The sequence below is a fragment of the Argopecten irradians genome, chromosome 6 (assembly GCF_041381155.1).
Source record: "Argopecten irradians isolate NY chromosome 6, Ai_NY, whole genome shotgun sequence".
NCBI lineage: Eukaryota > Metazoa > Mollusca > Bivalvia > Pectinida > Pectinidae > Argopecten > Argopecten irradians.
Window position 1 is genome coordinate 12,014,439 of NC_091139.1, and position 10,682 is coordinate 12,025,120.

Here is a 10,682-nt window from a genome sequence, read left to right on the forward strand (position 1 = left end):
GATTGTGTTATACTAGAGAGTCAGTAAGACAGGACTGATTGTGTTACAGTAGAGAGTTAGTATGACCGGTCTGATTGTGATACACTAGAGAGTCAGTAAGACCGGTCTGATTGTGTTACACTCGAGAGTCAGTATGACCGGTCTGATTGTGATACACTAGAGAGTCAGTAAGACAGGACTGACTGTGTTACACTCGAGAGTCAGTATGACCGGTCTGATTGTGATACACTAGAGAGTCAGTAAGACCGGTCTGATTGTGTTACACTAGAGAGTCAGTGAGACAGGACTGATTGTGTTACATTAGAGAGTCAGTAAGACAGGTCTGATTGTGTTACACTAGAGAGTCAGTAAGACAGGTCTGATTGTGTTACACTCGAGAGTCAGTATGACCGGTCTGATTGTGATACACTAGAGAGTCAGTAAGACAGGACTGACTGTGTTACACTAGAGAGTCAGTAAGACAGGTCTGATTGTGTTACACTAGAGAGTCAGTAAGACATGTCTGATTGTGTTACACTAGAGAGTCAGTAAGACAGGTCTGATTGTGTTACACTAGAGAGTCAGTAAGACAGGACTGATTGTGTTACACTAGAGAGTCAGTAAGACAGGTCTGATTGTGTTACACACTCGAGAGTCAGTAAGACAGGTCTGACTGTGTTACACTAGAGAGTCAGTAAGACAGATACTCGAGTATCAGGAAGTTTTAATTCGGTATTCATCACCAAATGTTACCAGCACTTATTACCGTACGTTCAATGCATAAGTTTTATTTTTACAAGTATAACTAAGAACTGAAAAACGTATACATATATATTGAAGTGAAATGAGCACATGCAGTGTTTTACATTGTTATTAGTAAGTTTAAGTGATTTATGCAGGTATGTTTCCCTCTAAACATACATCAAGCATAAAAACACTTGTAAAGAACATAGTTCATGTGTTGTGAATTACTTTTAAGACATCTGAAGCTATTTTGAATGATTTTCACAGCTTAATCCATGGAAGCGCATGGTTTTTAATAGATAACAGGTGAATAAATATGTCAAAAGTTACACCCAGTTACGACATAAGTAACTTTAGATATTAAGTGTTATTTCTAGTCACTTATGATAGTGTTTAAACTTTTCCATCAAAATGATATCATTAAAGCCGCCTGTGTGTATGGGATATGGAACGATCAAAGTTTGTCTCCAATATAATAAAATATGCAACACCTTAAACTGTCTTTTATCTTTATTTTGGTAATGCTGGAAGCTCTCTTCTTAGTTATTATTATTACAAACCCTCAAATTATGGGTTGCGAGTCGCCACGTGGGAGAGTAGACAGGTACTGACCGCTGGTCGGTGATTTTTTCTTCGTGTAAACAGGCTTTCGTCAATCATCTAAGCCTTGTACTTCCTTAATGATGAACCTGGTTGTTAATATGACCTTAAACAAATGTCAACAAACCCAACCCTTGCGAACACTATTAAAAGTAGTTAATATGATGTCGTGGCATTAATATCAATCAGTAGATCTTTAATGAAAATGGTAAGGTTTAAGTAAACAATCGTTTAATATCAAAATAGATATAGCGCTACACTCGAGTAGGAGTTTGTCAATGCAGGGTTTACTTAGCCATGTTAGTCCTTGTATGTATTTTACGGTAACGACTTATAACACCGCGAATCAAACACAAAAGACTGTCTTTAGTAAAATACAATCAAACTTTAATTAGTGTTATAAATGAAGATTCCGTAGATAATACAGGTGAAAAACAATGTATCTATCAGTCGACGATCTCCTCACACAATCACTTGGCCTGTCAAACACTACGCTTCAATTCTGTCCATTGTCCGTTGAGGTCCGGACTGATGGTTGTGTAAAGGGCCATAGCTCGACGGCCCCGATACGATCTGTGATGTTAGTGATGATATTATCGCTCACGCCCCACTGTAGGTGTTTTTTAGCTCCCCCTTCTGCCGAGGGGGCATACACGTCTGATCTCGACACTTCATGCTGACACAACGCGCTTCAATCAGATTTGTTACATGTCATAGTCTAGTATAGATTTACGTATTTTCATTAAAATCTCTGTTCATATGTACTTTTATCGAAATCTGTGTTTCTAATTAATATCAATTCCTACCTCAAGTTTTTAGATAAAATTATGAATCGCTGTCATTGATGTCGCTTTGTAGAATCAATCTGTGTTTTTTTCATATGTCAATACTGAAAGTAATGTGAAACATTTAACCGATGAACGTCACCTACATCAAAGGGCACCCAGATGATGGAAATGAAATACCTTCTTTCCGACAGATTTTAAACCAAACTTGTTTAAATGAATCACATCTTGATGAAAAGTAACATATTCTGCCATACATAATAATGAGGTTAACGTAGATAATCCATTAACATTTTGTAAATCGTACTCATACATATGTGAATAAAAGAAGATTATTCTAATTATACGATGTATACAACGATTTATAACTTGGCTGTATATGATAACCATTTATTAAAGTTTAAAAATAACCTGTGTTGTTTTGCGGGTTTCGGCAAAAATAACGTATCCTTAAACAACTACAAAAAATTGCAATGCGTTTGAAAAATGTCGTACCCCCCACACAACTACGACATTCGTAACGAGTTTAATGAAATATCGTACCCCCACAAACAACTACAAAATTTGTAATGAGTTTGATGAAATATCGTACTCCCAAATAACTTCAAAAATTGTAGCGCGTTTGATGAAATATCGTACTCCAAAGCAACTACAAAATTTGGAACGGGTTTGTTAAAATGTCGTACCCCCCAAACAACTACGACATTCGTAACGATTTTGATAAGATATCGTACCCTCCAAAAAACTACAAACTTTGTAACGAGTTTGATAATATATCGTACCCCCAAACAACTACAAAATTTGCAAAAGGTTTGATAAAATATCGTACCCCTCAAACAACTACAAATTTCGTAACGAGTTTGATAAAATATCGTACCCTCCAAACAACTAAAAAATTTGTAACGAATTAGATAAAATATCTAACGGAGTCAATACAAGTCTTTCAACAATACACAAAGAGGAGAAAACGTTCCCAAACTATTTTATTTTTTATATAGAGAGGTGAGTATGATAAATCGCGGTATCAGCATAAATCCTATTAGAGTTAGAGTCAAGGTTAAATCTGCCCGTAATATCAATGACCATCAATACAGATTAGCCTACGTGTTAGGGAGATTCGTGGGATAAAACGATTTAACATGATATCAGTACCATATAAATAAAAGGGGATCAGCTAGACCAAAGTTTATTTCAAAAGGGAAGTCAGAAAAAAATACTTGTTACAAAAAAGTTAATGAAATATGTTTTTGAGCTGACTACAAAACATTTTTTATGACAAGGTCAACATTTAATGTATTTTACATGACTACTAAACAGAACATGTTTGAACTATGTATTTACTAATGCATTTTTCCTGTTTCTTTTCGTAATAGCTGCTCTTTTTGAAATCATTTATTATAACCTTTGCTATTCAGTATACATATCAGTATTTTATAAAAATATTATAAAATCACTCGTACGGTACATTGTACGGTATTGCATGTGCTTACTTGTCGACATTTTTTACCATCTCGTATATGCTTATACACCAAGGTTTCCATCTCGTACCAACATACGTCCTCAGTGTAAACAAATTGTACTGGTTATTTACGTCTGATGAAGATAACAGTGTCTTCATCAACACATCACGAGTAAAAATTTCATTGTTGTGTCAAGTAACCATTTTAATTTACAGTCCTTACCAACATGAAGAATATGTTTCACAACACATCAGTATACTTTGGACATTTTCAAGAAGACTCTTTCAACATTTTTATTTCCTTAATTGAATCAGAAATTCCACATCATTAATGTTTATATGTTAAATTAGATTCTCCAATTAAACTGATTCTATGTACCTATTACTATTGTGTATTATTTTATAAATGAATGATTTTTTGTGAAGTCTTTTAGATATTCTATCTCTTACATGTACCTGTTAAATACAGGTCATTGGAGAAATTAATTAAATCAGAATTCATTCGATAACGACTTTATGTTTTAACACCTTTAACGCGAGGGACAGTTTGGTGTGTATCCAATTGTAATGATAATATTCTATTGTCGCATGTTGATTGGAGGCTGCTTGATTAAATGCATTAATTTATTTAAGTGGATTAATAGACTATATCGATTATAGGGCGCCTCTTTCAGTTACAACACCTCTGAAATAAAACAGCCATGCAAATACAGCTAAGTGGAACTACAGACCGACAGACCCCCGTTAACGGTTTTTGGAATGTCTTAATTCCATTCTAAAATTTAATTCTGTTTAAATGACAACTTCATTAGAAGACTAGTAACAATCACATTGTATGTGTATAATATACTTTAATTAACACGCTTGTCTTATTTTATTTTAACGTCCAGGTGTTCGGCATTAAATATCATTAGCCCTTCTGATACACATTGTACGGCTATAATGTAAAATTTAGAAGGATATTGCAGAATAATTAAAACCAAACTAGCTTAAGATAAAACTATGAGGTTCCAAACAGCATAACGCACACAGAATTATAGACAGTTGTTACACTGAATGTTACTACATGTATAAAACATGGTTGAAATATCATCTGTTGTTCATGGCGTCTTACATTATAAATCATCACCTGGTTGTTTTGATGTGAAATAGACATGGAGTGGACAATTAACCACCAATAGCCATAAGAGTCTCTTAATTGACTGGATGAGCATGGTTTTTGAAGTCTAGAATTCCAAGTGACAACAACCTTGTATTCTGTTAATTTACCTTTACCAAACTCACGCTCATTCAACCCTGATTATGATTATATATACCCATATATATTGAAATTGACAAGCGATTATCTTAAACATCAATTACATGTCGATACTATCAAGTATGTATATCAAGGGATCCAGACAATGTGTTCTTTATCCATATACAGATGTATTCCTTTAATACATGAGTCCATGTTTTTGCATAACGGCATTAAACAGATTGAAATTGATGTTTTCATATTATCCTATATAGAATTCTATTACTATTAATTAAATTGTGCTTACCTACTAACAATATATTTCAGGGTGTTTGCCCTATATTATATAGCCTCTAAAACAAAGAACATTATGAGATCAAAAGTGGAGATACTAGTACACAAATGTATATGCAAAAATAGTGTGAGAAAGAAGATATTTGTTGTGATGATGCGTGTATATGTTTATTCTTCGATGACAAACAGTGAAAACTGTATATGTTTAAATATAAGTAACATAATGTTAGTGAATAAATTAAATAGTGCATGCAAAGTGTCATTCATACGGCCTCAGTGAGAAAATGCATTGCACTATAAATACTTATCGAGGATTTTTTTGTCTCAAGACCCTTTGATGTTTATACCCCAAAAAACCTCAGTATACCATTATTCAATTCGTAATTGTACAAGGTACATGAAGTAAGGATTTACCTGGAGCTTGGTCCCTGGTAAAGTGAGGGATACAAAAACATTGACATATCACGTATGGGTGAATAATGTGTCTGTATGGTGACTTTGTTGATACAAATACCTCTCAAATTTTTATGTTGGACAACAAACTTATTAATTTTATACAGGTTGGTCAGAGAGTTAGTCCCGTTTTCTCAAGACGTCAAATAAACCCGCTGTCTCCAATCTAGATTTTCGTTTAATATTAACGTCGGTACGGTATCGCTTGTGTTAAATACACACAGGTATCAGATATGAGTACAGATTGTCTGTGAATATCGATGTTCAGCTTACGAGGATTAACTTGGACTATATGAGATGCTGTGTTTTTTAATGTCTTTAATAGATAATGTTTATGTTTGATGATTTAATAAGGACAACAAGCATCTTAAATTGTTGAAATGTCAAATTGATAAATAGTTGGAGGGTATTATGTCATCTAATGATGTTATATGATGTATAGTTGAGACAAAATTTACTAGTATCACCTACTACTGTCGAATAGATAGTTTTAAAGGGGAAAGTTTACACATTATTCAACTGTAGTTCTCAAACCTATTCCACAGTTAAAGATGACACTAATATAAAGTGTAAAGAAAATGGTTGGTTAACATCTGCTGATCCCAACGCTGTTGGGATTAACCGAATAAACTATGCTAAAACGGTCACAAAGGAAGTCCACATAATATTTTTGTTTTTGTTTTTTGAAGTGAAGTGAAAAAAATTCATTATCACTAAATCTAATAATGGACAGTTTTGTTATCTATTGTCTTGACTATCCGTAATTTGAGGTATTTCCCATAATGGATGATAGAGGATCTTCCATGAGTGGCTACGTGATCTGAAATTTATCAAATGCGTTCAATAATTTGATATGCCGCGAACTTTTAGGCGGGTGGCGTATAAAATGATTTAACGAGTTTGATAAATTTCATATAACATAGTCACGAGTGTAAGATTCTATTTATCACATAACTTTTATCAATAAAAAAAATAAATAAAAAAAGCCTTGAAATTTTGTCTACATATAAAAGAGTTAGAAATCCACCTCGGAGATAACGTTTCTGTCTACTGATACAATCAGTCATAGTGTTATTACGCATGCGTCTTATGATATTTATAACATGGCCGTATAAAATGACTGGACAAGCCAATTATGTGATAAAATGTCATCTAATGTTTTTGAAACCCTTGACTTTTATACACTTCTGGGCCCAGTTTCATGAACATTCCTGAAATTTAAGGAATTCATTTAAATTAAAATTCCCCATAGAGAAGCATTAACTGAAGATTTTTCCTTCTGTTATGCTTTCGTATAGAGAATTTTCTGTCAAGGATTTCGTTAAAGTTAATAAATGTTCATGAAACTGGGCTTAAGATATTCTCAAGATGCATTTCATTATCTCGTTAAGAGGAAACACCATATAATGCTTTGTATTAACTTTTGAAAGGTCAACAATTACTTAAATATCAGTATTAAAGCATTTATTTAGTAGTAGTTTTCGGCATTTAACATGGAGGCTCTGCAGGCGGTATCAGTTATCGTATTCTGATAATCACTAGGGGACCTCACTTGTATTGTTTTATGATCGAAAAGATTCTCTTATGGTATGCCTTATAAGGTTAAACGTGAGCATGCTGGGTAATATTGGTTGCCCGAGTAGAGACCATAAAAAACAATAAGAACCTTAAAGATTCACATGTTCCTAGTGACCGCTTTATTGATAAGGATTACTGCACAACCATTAAGTCTTGAACACTGTCATGTTTCCATGTAACCCATTCCCCCCCCCCCCCCCCCCCCAAATTTCATATTGAATCAGTCTAGTCCTTGATTTGGAAGCGTCTTAATGTGTTTTCAGGGGTGAATGATTTTAGGAAACACTTTACCAAATATTTTGAGTACGTGCGAGGTTCTGAAATTTCACGTTGAAAAAACCCCAACATTTTAACAATGTAACGGTGTAAACCAGTAGTCTCCCGTTTAGATTATGGTATGATATCAATATTGGTATTGCTTGTGTTAAAGTGAATAGTCGGACAAAGAAAAGCAGTCAAAATGCGTCCATTGGCCTTCCTAAAGTCTTTACATATCAAAACGACGGTCCAGTTCTGTTTACTTTGTCCAGTTTTTGACCATTGAAATTATGGGAAAGCTCCATGTAAATTTAGCACATTTCTGGAAATAACTCTTTAAAAACGAGGCTGTGTGGAAATGTCACCAGAGCGATTTTGACAGAAAATGTTATGTTTTTCTATTTCATAAGAAAGTATACTGGATATATGAACACCATTTTTACCGACTTGAGCCTTCATTTGCCCGCCTATTCACTTTAAATACACAAAGGTATTGAATCAATTATTATAGATTTTCTGTAAATATCGGTGTTCAGCTTACGTGGATAAACTAGGGATATATGTGGATTGAATTTCAGGTCCTATATTATAGGCCTAGTCCGCTATACATGAGATAATCTTCCTAAAACGTGATTTAAGTATCAGCTTTATTGAACGCAAACTTATATCTATTTAAATCGATATTCTAGCTTTTTCTACTTTCTGTTTTGACGTACTTGACATATCTGTTTATCAAAGGTCAAAAGAACAGTAAGTTCAAACTCGTTTTATATTGCCGTAACATTGATTTTTTGTGAGTAATATCAGCGGTGAAGTCTAGATAATGTGGTGGTATACTAGCACTCGAAACTAGAGGGTAAAGTACAAATAATAAAAACCTATGACAATATTACAAATGCAATTTCAAATAATGCTTCCATACAATTTTGTATAGAGCTATGATGAAGAAGTTTGTGGTCCTAAGGAGTCTTTACCGTGTATGTCTAATTTCTATTTCATTATTGTACTGTAGGTGAACTGTCCGCTGATTACCAGTGTTTCCTGTCCTGAAGGAGGTAAACTGTAAAATTTTTGAACATGTGCAATAGTGTATTAGGTCCATGGAAGATTCTGAACATACATATAAGCTTTAAACATAAGAAAGCGTTTACTTCAACGTTATTATTACAATAAATTAAAGTAATATTATTTGAATTGTTTATCTAAGTCATCATGAATACATGTATGTTGATAGTGGTATAATGTTAGGAGACGGCTGTTTAAAATGGAATAACTTGTGCCTTATCCTTTTGTGATTACAATGAAATATGTTCAAAGTAAAGTAATAAAAAGCGACTAAATATAGGATCTTATTTTTCTATTCTTTCTTACTGATATGCCACCATATACTGATCATGATCTCTTCTTCCTATCGTCTCCCTTTACACCGCCACACTTTTGACCATGATCTCATTCTATATACTAGTATAAATTATTTTATATCATTTTTTGTGTTAATTATACATATATATACATTACGGTGGAGCATCTTTAAAGTAAAATAAGAAATTCAAAGTTTTCAATTATGGCAATAATGTAAAGAAAGTTTTTTGTTTTTTTTTTTCACTGAAGAAAAATACTTACAAGGATAGTAATTATAGTGATATCATGTTGAATGATGAGGTGTTTGTCGGTATGATGACCATTGATGATATTGATGCTATGCTAGTGATGATGTGAGTGTATATGATGATTATTGTCGAGGATGATGATTCATGATGATCTGATGTTTATGTCATGTTGAATGATGATGTGAGTGGGTCTATCGGTTTATGATGATCTTTGATGATAATGTACCTGGTAGATAATAATATGATATTTTTTTCTGTTAATTACTAATATATTGGTATGCTTAAGATGGTGCGAGTATAAATGATGATCATTGACGAGGCTGAATGATGTGAATGTGATGGTAAGTTTTGAGGATAACGATGATACATGAAGATGACAATATATTGATATCAGTTGAATATAATGTGAGTAGGTGTGTATGGTGTGAGTGAGATAACCATGTATCTATGTATATGTAAAATTCCCTTCAAAATGAAATAAATATTGAAAAAAAATCTGATTCATCTACTTTTGTTTTATTAGATTAAAATAGCATCGCTGACAAATGATATTTTTTCACTATTAAAAAAGAAAAGCAGACGATTTAGTATTTTTCTTCAGTTACAAAAGTTACTTACTTTACACCATTATCACTATTGAAAAGTTTGAGCTTCTTATTTTACTTCAAGTTAAAAATATGAAAAATCTGTGGCACTATATCCTATATGGAATGAAGTACTGATTGCACATGCACCAAAGGCAAAATAAATTGTTTTATATTATTTTTTGTGTTAATTAGAAATATATTTCACGATTAAACACCAATCATTGTTCAAATGGATGCTCTGTCAGCGGTGGAGCATCTTTAAAAATGTTTTGGTCCTCAAATTTCCAGTATACGTAACTGTGGGCTAAGCTATCACACGGATTTCACCAATATATATTATACATCTCGACATGAACGGTGATCAATCTGTTCAGATTATCGTCTCTTTGTTGTTTTTGTTGTGTTATTAATTGTAATTTTCACGAATTGTGTTCCATGTCAACCATTTCGTACTTTTCTGAAACCGGAAGCCATTGCAGCCGAAGCGTACCCGAGTTATGTCCCTTATGACATAAACAACACAATTCGTCCAGTCAGGTGTTAAAATAGGAGTTGTCTCCTTTAATCACTTTTTTTAATCGGGTGTCATTATTCTTTACTTACAAAAATGTAGCTGTACATACATGAAATATACACCGTTTTAATAATTGCATGCGCTGTTGTCAAACGCTTTTCAAAAATTAAATACATCCGGGCAACAAAGAACACATCAAATGCCAGAGCAATTATATCCCAGCTACATTTATATAAAAATATTTAAAAAAAAAGTATAAAGGAAATGCGCTTTTAAAAATCTGCTTATTGCACCAAGACGTATGCACCAGGAAAAAACTACCTTCTGTTTTACGATTCTGTCCATGTATGTCCGATCGGTACAGTAACTTACCATATACATATAGTTTGCATACATTGACCTACTTTGATGCAGACGATTTTTAAGAACGACTGACAAACAAAATAAACGATGACTTCATGAAATTTAAGGATAAATCTGCAAGAAAGTCATGATTTCAAGCTATCCCCCGCTGTGATTGCAAACTTTGATTTCAAAATGAAAACGAAAACTTGTTAGCAATATCGGTTGCAAATGAACAAATT